This window comes from Phocoena sinus, chromosome 4 (genome assembly GCF_008692025.1).
Source record: "Phocoena sinus isolate mPhoSin1 chromosome 4, mPhoSin1.pri, whole genome shotgun sequence".
NCBI lineage: Eukaryota > Metazoa > Chordata > Mammalia > Artiodactyla > Phocoenidae > Phocoena > Phocoena sinus.
Genome location: NC_045766.1, coordinates 76,144,123 through 76,158,539, shown reverse-complemented (window position 1 = coordinate 76,158,539; position 14,417 = coordinate 76,144,123). Strand labels below are relative to the sequence as shown.

Sequence of the window (14,417 nt, the reverse complement as noted above, 5' to 3'; positions counted from 1 at the left end):
TTTTTTTTGTGTGGTACGCGGGCCTCTCACTGTCGCGGCCTCTCCTGTTGCGGAGCACAGGCTCCGGACGCGCAGGCTCAGCGGCCATGGCTCACGGGCCCAGCCGCTCCGCAGCATGTGGGATCTTCCCGGACCGGGTCATGAACCCGTGTCCCCTGCATCAGCAGGCGGACTCTCAACCACTGCGCCACCAGGGAAGCCCTCCTTTAATCCTTTTTTAAACTAGCCCTCCCTCGTTTTCCAGCACAAAAAGGAGGCTCAGAGAGGGAAAGGAATTTATGTAAAACCCACAACACAAAACCAGTCAAGCTGTGTTTGAACCCTAGTCTGTCTCTCCCCAAGCCCACACTCCTTCCAAGGTTCCACACTGCTTCCCCAGCTGAGGACTGCAGGCTGTAGTGCCACAAGCCTCCAGCGACAGAAAGAACCACCCAGGGTGGTCTAAAGCAGTGTCCCAAACTTCAGCACGCATCAGAACGGCCTGGAGGTCTTGTTGAAGGGCAGGCTGTTGGGCCCTACCGGGGAGTTGCCGCATTAGTAGGTTGGCCCCAGAACTGTCGCATCCCTAACAGGGTCCGGATGCTGTGGATGCTGCTGGTCAGGGACTTCACATTGGGAACCACTGCTCTGCAGTATTCAGGAAAGGAAGTGGGTACCCTCCAGCCGCAGAGCCGCAGGGAGACAGAGGTATGCTGCCAGTCGATCATCCGTCTCTGGGCCAGGAGTTCCCCAACAGCGTTCGAGGCAGGACTGCCAGTTGGTTGCCGCTTCGCTAGAACCCATCTGGTTGGGAAGATGCAGACTGTGAACAAATCCAGCTTCCGGTACTTTCCACTCTGGAGTCTTCTGGTTCTTCCAGGCTGATGAACTGTGTTCTCTTCTACAGGAAGTCCTATTATTCTGCAGTCAGCCACCACGACCCCCAGGATTTTCACCCTCTCTAAACAGACGGGCTCCCTTCACTAAGCCTTTTGTGGCTAGGTTTCCCAATCCCCTCCTGACCCTGGATGCCCTCCACTGATCACGCCTGAGTTGGCCAGGGTCCCCTCTAAAATCCATGTGCAGAAATGAGGACATAATGACCAGGGAGAACCCAATTTGGACCCTGCCCGTCTCTTAGTGCCCATTAAGATGGTACTGTTTTGAGCAATCCCATCAACCTGTCGGCTCCTATGAAGCCTGCGTACAATTAAACCCCTCAGATGTTTTTCTCAGGATCTGCAGCCTTATCAAGTCGGCCCCCACCCCCCCATCATGAACTTGAGTAATTAATTTCTGCTATCTAAATGCAACTTTCCATCTGCCCCTGTTAAATTTCATCCTGTTGGTTTAAACCCAGCATTCCAGTCTGTCAAGATCATTTTGAATATCCTGTCTTGGATAGGAGATGCCCATCACAGCCTTGTCATCAACAAATCTGATAAGCTCGCTTACTCCAGTTTCACCCAAGTCATGGATAAAAACGTGAAGCTTCATTTTGCAGAATCTCACCTGTCACAAACCATCATCCCTTTTGGAATCCCTAATCATGCGATCATACTTACCAAAATAAGATTTCTTACAGACTAGGGAAGGTCTGTGGGCATGTCGTTTCTTTCCTTGGCCGTCATTAACGCCAGACTGATGTGGTGTCTGTCATCTAAGCGCTGTCACGTCACCACCTAGTTCTTGGTCATGGTCCGAATCAAATCAGAAGGACAGTTTGGGCTGCTATTTCTCTACCTTTTGGGCAATGACAAGGTTACAGAGGCAAGAATGCTAAAGTGAATCCAATCCTCCACTTTAAGCAGTACTTGACATCCAACAGAAGTCAGGCTGCCTCTCCCCCTATCATAACTATAGCATGCCTGCCTCCCTGACAGCTTTATAAGCCACACTGCGAAAGTAGCATCCAAATTCTTCCAAATGGGTGGGGAAGCTATAATAGGGGTATGTTATAACTTGGACCTTCTCAGCTGTAAGACATGCTGGGATATTGGCAACTGGTCGGTGAGGAGACAAGAAATGTTTTCTGGAGTGGGGTACTTGGAGAGAGGGGTGAGGACTGAATCGAGGAGGTGAAAAGGAAAAGGGAGACTTGATGAATAGCAACCCCACTCTTCTGCGATTTGCATGTGAGAACTGCCCTTCTCCTTCTGGAGAATGTCACAGTATATGTACACGGGATGCGGATGGAGCATTTGTGAACAGCTTGTTGACACCATAAGCCAAGAACGGAGAAAAGTATATGTAGCAGCTAAGTCTGTAGGGTCTGAAGTCGGACAGTCTAGGTTTAAATCCTAGTTCTACTACTTATTAGCTGTGTGACCTTGGGCAAATGGTTTTCTCTCCCAAGTTTTTTGTTTCCTCAGGTGGAAAGTGGAGACAAAAATAATATGTGCACATAAGGCGCATGAGGATTAACAGAGATAAAGCGTATACAATGTTGAGCTGACTGGTACATAATAATAGCTCAGTAATAACAGCCATTACGGAACAGTAGCTTGAAGGCAGTGCTGAGTGCTGAGAGTTCCGGGGCTGGAGGTGTGAAGAAGAAAAGGCTAAGAAGGTTTAAGAAGAAACTAAAGACGCTGTGGGTTAGGGGCAGGAGAGACTTGGAGCTCACCTGAATGGTGAGGCAGCAATCTGTGGAACTGACCTGGAGGTGGAGCCCAGGCACGAGGCTAGGTCAAGGATTCTGACCTTCAGCTCAGATAAGGGTGAAGAAGCCAGGCTGATGCCTCAGAAGAGTTCAGTAAAAATAGTTTGTTTTTCCAGCTCTGAATATGAATTTTTTTTTATTGCTCTAGGAAGTCAGTTAAAAGTCGTCTAAATGGTCCATGTTAAAAAGAAGCATAAATATTCCACTTCTAGAAATCTGCTCTGAGGAAATTATCATCAATAGGCACAAAGATTTATAGACAAGGATGTTCACTGCAGCATTATTTATAACAGTAAGAGGTGGTTTACAATCGAGATGTCCAACCCACACAGGATTCGTTAAATAAATTATGGCACATCCATGAGATGAAATACCGGGCAGCCAGTAAAAAGCCCATTTGCGAGGAATACTTAAGACATGGAGAAATTATCACAATATGTGATTAAATGAAAAGGGTTGGCTACAAAACAGCACAGTACAATCACAATTTTGTTACATATCTAGAAGGAAATACCCCAAAATGCTGAATGCATTACTTTTATAAATGCTTTTTAAGGAAAAAATGATCACAAAGGAGTTACACTAGAAGGAAGCTCCCACAATCAGCTTATAATAAAAAGTCATTAAATTCAGAACACAGGAACACAAACAGTAGCTATGATCTGAATGCCAGGAGCTCTAGCTGGTACCTGGCTGTTGTGAAGGGCTGAGGGCAAAGAGGATCTGCATGCCATTGGCGTGTGGCCAGGTAGAATCTAGGAAAGATTTAGGTCAGTGGCTCTCAACCATGGTTGCATTTTAGGAGCTTAAAAAAAAAAAAAAAAATCAATGCCCAGGCTCCAATCTCAGGGATTCTGACTTAATACGGGCTGGTCGTCTATATTTTTTCAAAGCGTTCCAGGTGGTTCTGAAGGAGCCAGTGAATTAGAGTTGAGTGGGACCAAGCTACTGTTACCTGTATACAGAGTTCACTTGAGCCTTGCTCTCTAGACTGAGCCCAGCATGTGAAGAAAGACCCACTATGGAAGCTAGAGAGATGTTAAAAGGGAGCAGACGGCCCCAAGGCACCTGGTCTATGCAGGAAAATGACCCTCAGCCTTGGGGGACATTCACAGAAGTGTTCCTTTGAGCTGACCTGTTTGGGAGCTTTTACCACAAGGACGCTGCTCCTGGCTCAGACTCTTGATGGGGCCCAGGTTACTAGCTGACTCCATAAAATCAAGAGCAGGTGGCTCTACAAAAGGGAGAGGGAAGAAAATCAAGACGCTGGGAAACCTACAGGGATCTGACTCTGCAGAAGCCAGAGCTGCTGGTATTTTCCTCTCTCCTGCTTTTGGGCAGAAACACACCCCAGCCAACAGAGCAAGGTGCGAACCTTAATGGCAGTCCGCTTTGGGTGGATGAGGCCTCTCAGTAGGGCTCCTAGTTTCCCTCAGGTGCCTTGAGGAAAGAGGAGCAGAGGGAAGAGGCTGCTAGAAACAAAAGTTTGTATTAAATGATAAGATCTCCCCAGCTTCTCACTACAGGTATAAAGTTACTCAAGCCACCAAAAGAAGGGAAATAAGAGTCCTGGGTCAGGTGCTTTCCCCACTGGATCCACCTATCCCTGAATAATTAAGAGCCAACTGAGGCTCTTTTGTACTCCTTAGAGCAGGGCTCCTTGGGAGGCCTTCAGGACAATGACTAGAGCAGTAAGGAGGGAGTTTTGGCTCAGGTGGACCAGTGGGGATGGCAAGTAGGGATGGATCTAAATTGCTACCCTACCGGACATTTCCCTGAAGTTGCCTCCCTAGAGGCAGCCTCCTGTCAATTCTGGCAGAACAGTGCCGCAGGTAACTCAAAATACTGGGTGATCAAACTGTAACATAGCTTTGCAATGCACTGTATGTGTGTTTATATGTGAATGTATATGAGTATATTTACATACACACATATACCTGATACATAGCGGATTTACCTTCCTAATGATGTTTGGCTCAGGTGGAGGCTAAAAGGACAATGCACTTTCTGAAGATACTGGCAATCAGGTGGGTTTCCAACAGCGGGGCTGGCTGTAACTAGAAACTGGCCTGAGACTAAATATTCCCCACAAATAATCCACAAAAGAAGAAATGAACCACTCCTGGAAAATCAAGAAGTGACGGTAATCTCCATTCAAGATGGAGAAGCCTCCCTTGTTTCTAACCCAGCTTCCTCCTTGGGGAATTTAAACCTATCTCCTCTAATTTGATCCTCAGGGGATAGCAGAACAGATGGTCACCAGCCATCCTCCAGTACCAGCCCTTCCTATCACAGAACAGGCCAGAGACATTCTTGGTTCAAATGCAAAGACATTCTGATGATACGGACAAGGCTTCAAATTCAAACGAGTTCCAGGTGCAAGTCTGATTAACTCATCCTTATTTTTTATTTATTTATTTTTTGCATTATGCAGGCCTCTCACTGTTGTGGCCTCTCCCGCTGCGGAGCACAGGCTCCGGACGCGCGGGCTCAGCGGCCATGGCTCACAGGCCCAGCCGCTCCGCGGCATGTGGGATCCTCCCGGACCAGGGCACGAACCCGTTTCCCCTGCATCGGCAAGCGGACTCTCAACCGCTGCGCCACCAGGGAAGCCCTAAGTCATCCTTATTAATCACAGATCAATGAGGGAAGTGTCACGGTGGGACTCAGCACACAGCATTGCCTTTAAAGCTCAGGTAAAGCTTAACGGAATTCTTGTTCTCCTGTTTCAAGTCAGAGTGGAGGAGGATGCGAAGCCCAACTGTTGGGAAGTGTGCTCAAGGTCAAACTCTCCCATGCCCAGTCACCATCCCTCCCAGGTCGCTCGTCCTGCTTTCCCCACTGTTCCCAGCTGCAAATTGGATAGGAAGCCATCTTTTTTTCCTTTTCCCACTCTGGAGGTACCAAGTGTAGTCACTGTTCATTGGTGAGTCCCTGACTAATGTCAGGATTAAAGAGTGCATTCTGCAAGGTTTGGTTTTCATCTCTCATGCTCACTAAAGCAGAGGGAGGGAAGCAGACATGGCAGAACCACAGAATGTTTGGCACCCCCCTTCCCTTTCAGAACTCTGCTCCCAGCTGGTACTTTCTAGCATTTAAGCAGGTTATAGGAGAATTTTTTTCAGAAAGAAAATCTTGGAGGAGATTCCTCCATCTGAGATAGAAAGTGACATACACAAAGATCCCCTTCCAGACTACCCATCAGAGAGCCACCTCCTCAGCTAAGGCAGATGTCATCAAACCAAAAGTCAGAGAGAGGGAGGTCCACAAAAATACAGCAGTATGCCAGTGAAATCCACGTGTTGCCCACATAAGCTCTAAAAGAAGAGCTCAGTTCAGTCAATTCAATGAAACTCCATTAGTCAAGACACTTGCTTTGGCTTCTAGTCATCCATTTAAGACAAGTTAGTTAAGCTTTGTCATAAATTTAAGACCAACTTAGTGATGGCTAAACTCAAATGCAAAGATCTGAATATGAAGAACACGCATTCATTATTTCCAACACACACACAAACACACACAGAGTCACCAGGTGATGAAGACAGGCTAGTGATCAAGGTGATTGGATGAGGCAAAGGATGATCCCAAGACTCACTGGGGTTCAGACACTGATGTATAAATAACCAAATACTCCCTCCCAATAGTTCTCTTCCTCAGATCTTTAGGTACCTGGCTTTACCTCTGTCCACACCACAGGTACAAGGTAGGTATTCAGCCCCACTTGATGAGTGAGGAATCTGAGGCATGGAGAGGGGACTTGGTGCTGAGGGAAGAGCTAAGGTGGTGGAATCCTAGCCGTCTCAGCCCTCCCCCAAACCCTAGACCCCAAGTCCTTTGGACAACTCCATATTAGCTGTCAGGTCACCTGAACAAACCCACATGGGAAAAAAAATCCACAATAAATTCTATCACAGCAGTGGAGGCAATGCTAGTAATTGTGTTTTCCTAGTCACGCTGATTCACCTCCATCCTGGAGATCAGAGACATGTCTTATCTACTGTTGCATCCATAGCTTTTAGTACCTGGCACATAATAGGTGCTTGATAAATAGTGAACATGTGAGTTTAGTCCCACTGTTGGTCTTATTTACCTTGTGTCCACTCAGTAATAGAGCTAACGCTTGAGGACCATGGGGAACATCTAGCTGCTGGGGGTGTGGGTGGTGGGGCATTGAAACTCAGCCCTGGGTCCTTTAAGGCTATATAACAAGGAGACATGCACTTCTAATCAGGGATCTTGTCCTTTGCCTTCTGTGTCCATTCTACCACCTCAATCCTCAATGAAAGTAGTGAATTTGTTGACTCTATGGTATTGACCTGAATTGATATCTTCTGGGCTTTCCCTGTGGGATAGAGGAGGGTGGCCAAGATTAAGAACTGGAGTATCATGGTCAATGTTCAAAAGAACTGGACCCGAGAGCATCTTCTTCCCAAGTGTACACACTCCATCCACCAATCTACAGCCTTGCCAGGCTGATCCTCTCTAAATGTCTGCTAGCCCTCTGCCCCCTTGCTGGGGCTCCCCTTCCCCTTTTCAGACCCACACTCAGGGATCAGGGCTTTCTGGATATCCCTTGGGATTCCTGAACATCCTATGTGAGCTTCCAGTTTTTTCTCATCCAATCCCTGCATAAGGCTTTACTACATCAGGGGAAGCAAAAAGTCATGGTTGGATTATTTTTTTCTTTTTTTGTAAAGAATAAAACTGGTTTATACCCACTGGGCTGGGTGGGGAGGGGCAGGAGACCTGAGTTCCAGTCCTGCCTCTGAGTCTGGAACCTTGTATCAATGTAAAGTGCTAGATTTGTATAAGATAAGATGGCCCCCTGACCTCAAGGAACTCATCATCTCACAGTAGAATCCTAGTGGGCCCTGAGAGTCAGGGTGAGTAGGGGGCCAGCAGGTGACAGGTAGGAACAGGCTGTGGGATGTTCCAATCAATCCCCAAAGTACAGGATAATATGCACACACAGAGATAAGATCACTTAAAACTGTAATTTCTAGATCTGTTGTCTGTAGTGTGATCAAGTGGCAAACTCCCTCTCTCTCTCTCTGATATTTCATCCCCCTTCCTCCTCGGTTGGTAATCTAGATTTGGGGCAGGGTACCGGCGGGTTTTTCCAAGCTGCTTCTTAATCTGCCCCCCTTTTCCTAGTTGTGAGGTCCAGTTCTCAGGCTCAAATTCCCCTCTTCCCCTTCCTCAAGGTCATCTATCCTGGTTCAGAAAGGGTGAGAGCCCACTTTTGAAGGAAGAACGGGGGCGGGGGGTCAGTGCGGTAAATGAGAAGGAATGGAAGAGAACAGGCTAAAAGATGAGGGAAAGTAGAGGCGGGGAGGACAGAGAGGCGGGCCAGAAGGGCCTGGAGGGAGACGCCGCTGCCGCTGACGAAGGAGCCGAATGAGGCCGAAGTGGTGGGGATGGGAGGGGGAGCGGAGGTGCCTGAGAAATGTGGAAGGAGATTGGACTCAGAGAAGGTAGGATCGTGGTGGGGTCTAGACACAGGCGAGCTTCCAACCTCCCAATCCCAGTTCCGCTCAGTCAAGGGGCCGGGAAAGAGCGTATCCCGAGGGCGGGCAGCCCTTCCCCGCTCCGGCTGCTCTCATCACCACCGCGGAATACCTGGAGAAGATCGCAGGGGTGGGGGCAGAGTAGGGCAGTTACCTTTCCTCCTCCCAACTCGGGGCCCACTGCAGCCCGGCACGGCGGGGCAGGCGGAATAACCCGAGGACTGGGCACCGAGGGAAGGGGAGGAGGCAAGGAGGGCGCTTCAGGTGGCTCCTCCTGGTTGTTTAAACTTTGCGCTCGAGAAGGGGCCGGCTCTGTCCTCCCTCCGCCGCCCGCCCGCGGCTCCGCTCGTCCGGGTGTTCTCAGCCTCGCCTCCATCCTCTGCGGGTCCTACGCCCACTTCCCTCTCGGCTCCCGCCCGGCTCGGATCCCCATCCCCTCTCCTGTCTCCATCTCTCCCTGTGCCGGAGCGCCCCCCGCTCCCTCCCTCCTCACTGGATCTCCCGCAAGACGTGAGCGGAAAGTGAATGGGCAGCCCAACCACAAAGACAAATTACCATGAGAAAAATAAATCAGGAAAGCGCCGTTCGCAACCCGCGTTCCCGCCGCCGCGCCCCTCTCCGCCCGCCGAGGCGGGAGCGCCGGGCTCCGGCACGGCTGCATCTGGGGCTTGGCGGGGCAGAGTTTGGGCTCCGCAGGGCCCTGCCAGGAGCAGGGGGTATGGTAAGAATCCGGTGGGGACCCCCGCAGGCGGCGGCGGAGCAGGGACGTCCCTGAGCGCGAGATTTCACACTCCGGGCGGGCCACGCGTTCCCACGCGCCTCGCCGCCTGCGCTCTGCCTCCACCGGGTTTACTCGTCCGCCCTCTCGGAGCCTCCATCTCGGCGCCACCCTCGGCGCCTCAGCCCGGCTCTCTCCCAGCCTTTCAACCGTCCGTCCCCTCCTCCAGGCCCGGCCCTAGGTCCCCTTCGCGGCGTGCAGCCCAGACGCACCGACAGCGGCCGGGCCAGGGCCCCGTGCAGCCCGGACCCGGAGCCGGCTGACGGCGGGAATGCGGCAGCACGGAGGGAGCCCAAGCTGAGGTGGCAGAGTTCGGCGTGGAAGCGCGGGGACTCCCTCCTCTCTGCCCGCAGCCTCCGCCACCTGGTTCCAACTTGCCAGCGGCCCCGGGCCCCTACCCCTCTACCCACCCGAGTTGCTGAAGTTTGCAACTTGCAGCCCAGCCCGCGCAGGGGAAGCGCCCTGTGCTCCCGGGACTCACCTCCGGGCTGCGGGCGCAGGTGCCCGGTTCCAAGCGGCTCCCGACTCCCGGCTCCCGGCGGCGGGGAGCGGCGAAGGCGACCCAGGAGGGCTGGCGGCCGGTCTGGGAATGGGGCGGCCGCGCAAGAACAGCCCCCGGCCCTCACTCCCCGCTCCAGTGCAGACGCGACCCGGGCCCGCGCCCGCCACCCTCGGGTTCCGCCAGCAGCCGCCGGACGCGCCGCCGACCCGCCCGGCTCAGCGGAGCTAGGCTCAGGCGGCAGCCCTCGCGCTCCAACTAGCTCCCGACCAGGCGCGCGGCTGAGAGCGGGGAGGAGAAGATGAGGGGGCCGAAGGAGGGAGGGAGAAGAGGTGGGGGAGGAGTTGGGAGCGAGCGGAGAGTGGGAAGGGAGCGGGAGAGAAAAGGAGGAGGGTGCTGCAGAGGACCTGCCGCGGCTGGCGCGCCACCCGCCAACTCGTGGCGCGCGGAGGAGCGCGAGGGGGCGCCCTGCACCTCCGCGTCCCCGGGCTTGGTCCGAATCCCGCCCTTGGCTTGCCAAGTGTGTTTACACGGAGGGTGGACAGAAGTCCCGCCCCGCAGCCGCCGTTTGAGCGGCGAGACCCAGGTCCCTCGAGCACTTGATGCCTTTTTGCCACGTCCTGCCTTACCGTCCTCGGCAAGCCCCGTCTCGAACCCGGCTTTCTGCCGGGGCGTCAGCGCACCAGAATCCTGCCCACCCAACCGCTGGGGCCCGAGGAAATTCTCCCTTCCCCTCGGCTCCCCAGTGCCCCAGCCCTATCAGCTAGGGACGATCTTCCTGCCTGTGGATTTGAAGGGGGAAAGAATTGCGTACAAAACAAGGGAAATCCGATATAAATTGCAGTCGAAGGGAATGAGATGAGGCTGCTGGGCTGGACTGGAAAACCAGAATCGGCCGGATAAGGGTTAACTTTACAAGCTGCGCGACCTTGGGTGAACCTCTCCAAGCCTCAGTTAATTCAGCCGTAAACTAGGGTTGGTGATAACCTACCCTACTGAGCGATTGGAGTAGGGGCTACAGTGAATAACATGAGGAACGTTGGGAGGGCATCCAATAGATTAGTGAGCGGGGCAGCCGGTGGAGGGCTCTCAGCTGAGGAGGGAAGGTTTAGCGCGACCACACCGAACAAGGCTGAATTGTTTACAAGTTTAAGTATCTAATGTTTCTGATGGCTAGAAAACCTGAGGGAAAGACAACGGGGCAAGCTGCTTCAAATCCTATCTGCCCGGCTGCAAGAGGGATGGGAAGAGAGCCCTCTGCTGAACAAAGAATGGTATTTTAAAATTTTTTTAAAAGGTGACCTAAGAAAAGAAAACGAAAGAATGAAGGAGACAAAGGACCTGAAATATTAAACCAGGAGAAGTATGATTATAAGAGACAGCTAAAGAGAACTGTGAAATAAAAATAGGTAAGTTGGAAGAAGGAAAACATTAAACGACTTTCTAGACTATGCCAGAAATTGAAGAATTAGAGTGAATCATTTTATGCAACAAAATTCTGGATAAAGGAAATCCTAGATAAAACAGAGGAATGGAGACGGTAAGAAACCTAGAGAAGCACCCTCCTACACACACACACACACACACACACACACACACACACACACACACCTCTGAACCAAGGTGAGAAGTAGTTTGGCCGGAATGATGGGAAAGAAAAAAAAGAAAGAATCCAAGAAAGGAGTTTATGAGATGCTGTAAAAAGGGAAACAGTGCACAATCTCAGAAATAATGCTTTTCTAGGGCAACAGGAATGCTGAGATTCATAATGTGCAGAATGGAGAGGAACTTGCAAAGGGAAGACACTCTGAACAAGAGGAGAGAGTTGCAGACAAGAGGGAAAAAGGAAGGAAACGGGTATGTCGGGCATATAAGTCTGGTAGACCATCCATTTAATAAGGGGGTAGAAATCAAGTTGGAAGAGGTAGTGCAGGCCATCGAGTCCAAACCTATCATTTTACAGATGAGGACAATGAGATCCAGAGGGGAAGCATTTGTCCCAGAGTTGCAGGCTGGGGTGGGAGCAGGTCTCCCGATCCCCAGTCTGGGACCCTTCCGCTGCTGTGAGTGTTGCCTGACCCCCCCCCCCCCGCCCTCCCCCATTCCCATTCCCTACAGAACCGTGGGGACTGTTTTGTTATTGCAAAAATAAAATGTGTATAAAATATAGACACCTTTTAATTAATACAAAAATCTGAAAATATTCTATATATATAGCAGGGAAAAGGTATGAGCGGGAGAGTTTCCCGTTTGTTCGGTTGGGACAGTAGACAAAGTGCCTTCTGAGTGGTTGTCGGCAGCAGCTGTCTCTTGAAAGGCTATAAAAATCTTTTCCATCCTTCACCATATTCTCTCACCCTCCCTCTCTTTTTCCACTATGTTTTGATTGTCTTTTCCTTCTTCTCTTTCCACCATCACTTCATGCCCCTTCCTGACTCTCCCCCTCCACATTATGAATGAGTGTGGGAGAGAGTTCAGTGCAGGAAGAGAAGAGGGGAGACCCCAGTCTGGGGACACAGCCCAGGAACGCTTCCTCTTCAGGGGAAGCAGGAGCCAAGAAGGCGAGACACCCAAAGAGACACAGACAGGGGAGCAGACATGCTTGGGATGCTAGGCTAATCAAACCTAATTGCATCCTACAGTATTCTATTGACTAACAGTGATTACTCAAGAGCTCTCAATACAAGAGAGCTTCAGAAGTCCAAACCTCAGGAAGGGACAGTTATTTTACTAGCCTGGCTTATCACCTGCTTCAGGCGTCCCCAGAGTTTGGCAAACCCTGAATCGTTTACTAGGAACAAAACCTGGAGCGTTGACCCCATCACCACAGTGTCACCACCACCTTCCGTCACTTTCCTTAAACCTCTGCAATAACCTGTACAATAATTACTTCTATTAGGAGCAATTCTTCACCTACCAGAACAGTGTTAATTAAGCAGAATGTAAATACAGTAATTAATACAGAATTATCCAAAACAAACATGCTAAAGAGCAGCAAACATAGGGGGTGGGAAGAAGTTCTTGGAATTTACTCTTGATCTAGAAAATTCCAAACTTACCTTCAGCTAAGGTACCAAGAGATTAAGAAGGCCAAATTCTCATGCTCAAAGGTGACAAACCTGGGAGTCCACCTGAGGGCATTTTCTGGGAGATCTAGCTGCCTCTGAAAAACAAGAGTGCAGCCTCTCCCAGGAGTTTATGTAGGGGTGTGTGTGTGTGTGTACCCACCTGTGTATAGCCCAGGCACAAACACAAATCGGGCCTTGCAGCAAAAGGCAAACAAGCCACAGCCACTCATATATCAACAGGAGAGAGAGAATTGAAAAAAAGAAGACGGCAATCACTTATAATGTCCAAATCGTTTTCTATTTGGTCCCAGAATCACCCGCTCATTGTGCCTGGGGATGGAAAAGAAAAAGGAAAATTCCCACCCCAGAAGTCATTGTCAATTTGTGAAACAAAAGCCCCTTAGGTTAGAGGAACTGAAGTGTCACTAAATGACAGCTTTGCCATTGTCCTGACCTGATGTGAGAGAAGAGGCCTTCCTTCCTTCTTCCTCCCCAAACACTTAAGTGCCACTCAGTGCGCTCGTTGGAGAGGTCATAAGAGGAGAGAGCCAGAGCCTCACAGTCGGCCAGCGAGGCAGCCTGAGTCACAGCAAATGCAGGACCAGAGCACTGCGGGCACGTGGAAAGCCAACAACCAGCTCCACCCAGCAGGGCAAGGAGGTCTTCACAGTCCAGGGCCCTTCTAGCTGAGAATGGAGAGGGGGCAGGAACTTGCCAGACAGAGAAGCGGGAGGAAGCAGAGTATTCCAGGCAGAGGGAATAGCATGTATGAAAGCATAAGGCGATATAATTAGATTTCTGTTTTGGAAGAATTACTTGGCCCTGGTTAACAGATTCGGAGAGAGCTGAAGCAGTAAATGTGAGCAGGTGCGCTGTTGGAGGAAAGAGCACCGCGCCCGCAGTTAGGGCTCCTCAGTTCTGAGACCAGCTCGTCTGCTGGCCACTAACGAGCTGGGTGTCCTTGCACAAGCCTCTTAACCTCTCCAACCTCAGTTCCTCGTGGCTAAAATGAGAGGGGTCGATTGGCTGCTTTCTAAGGTCCTCCTGGTACAACATTCTATGATTCTAACTCTCCCTGCAGACACTTCTTTAAATTATGTCCTTTACTATGTTGATGCACTGAGTCTTTTCCATGTGTTTAGCACTTCACAGTTTACAAAAGTCTTTTCCATACAATATCTTTTGGCCTTCACGCCATGTGAAGGAGATAGTCACACTGCTGCCTGAGATGGTCTTGTCCAGCCCCGGGGGCTGTAAACACCATCTCTCTGCTGATGACATCTAAGTTTCCATTAGCAGCTCTGACCTTTCTCCTGAAACCCAGATGCAGAGAACCGACTGCCTGCTGCCCTCCATGTAAACATCTAATAGGCATCTCGGACTTAACTTCTGATTTTCTTTCCCCAAACCAGCTCCTCCCTCAGACTCTTCCAACCTAGTAAATTAAAACTCCAGTCTTTGAATTCCTCAAGGCGAAAATCTTGAGTTTATCCCACACTCCACCTGTAAACCGTCAATAAGTCCCATTGAAATATGTTCAGAATCTGGCTACTTCTCACCACCTCCTCCTCTAGCACCCCAATTCAAACGACTCTCTTCTCTCACCTGGATGTCTGCTCTGCCTGCTTCCACCGTTGTGCCTACAGTTTGTTCTCCACGCAGTAGCCATCCGCAGTCAGATCCTCGCCCTCCTCTGCCAAAAAAAAACCCTTCCATGGCTCCCCAGCTCCCTAGAGGAAAAGCCACATCCTCTCCAAGCCCACGAGGCCCTTTCTGACGTCATCTCCTACTGCTCTCCCCTCCTTCACTTCTCGTCAGCTTTCCCAGCCTCTCCACTGTTTCTGGAACACCTGAAGCTCCCACCTCCAGGCCTTCGCACTTGCTGTTCTCTCCGCCTGGAAAACTCTTCTGTCAATGTCCACAT

At 50.7% G+C, this 14,417-nt stretch overlaps 1 protein-coding gene across 4 annotated transcripts in view; it reads right to left on the bottom strand.

Annotated features, from left to right (window-relative positions):
* The window catches only part of SEMA5B (semaphorin 5B), a 124,464-nt gene extending 110,285 nt beyond the window's left edge, over positions 1-14,179 (bottom strand). For 2 of the 4 annotated variants that reach the window (XM_032631621.1, XM_032631623.1), the window contains exon 1: positions 14,099-14,179. The gene's annotated coding sequence lies outside the window, so the exon portion shown is untranslated. Of the gene's footprint in view, positions 1-9,407; positions 9,632-14,098 lie in introns of those variants that run through there. The other 2 variants (XM_032631624.1, XM_032631625.1) reach the window with 1 other exon arrangement.
* Between the last annotated feature and the right edge of the window lie 238 nt (positions 14,180-14,417).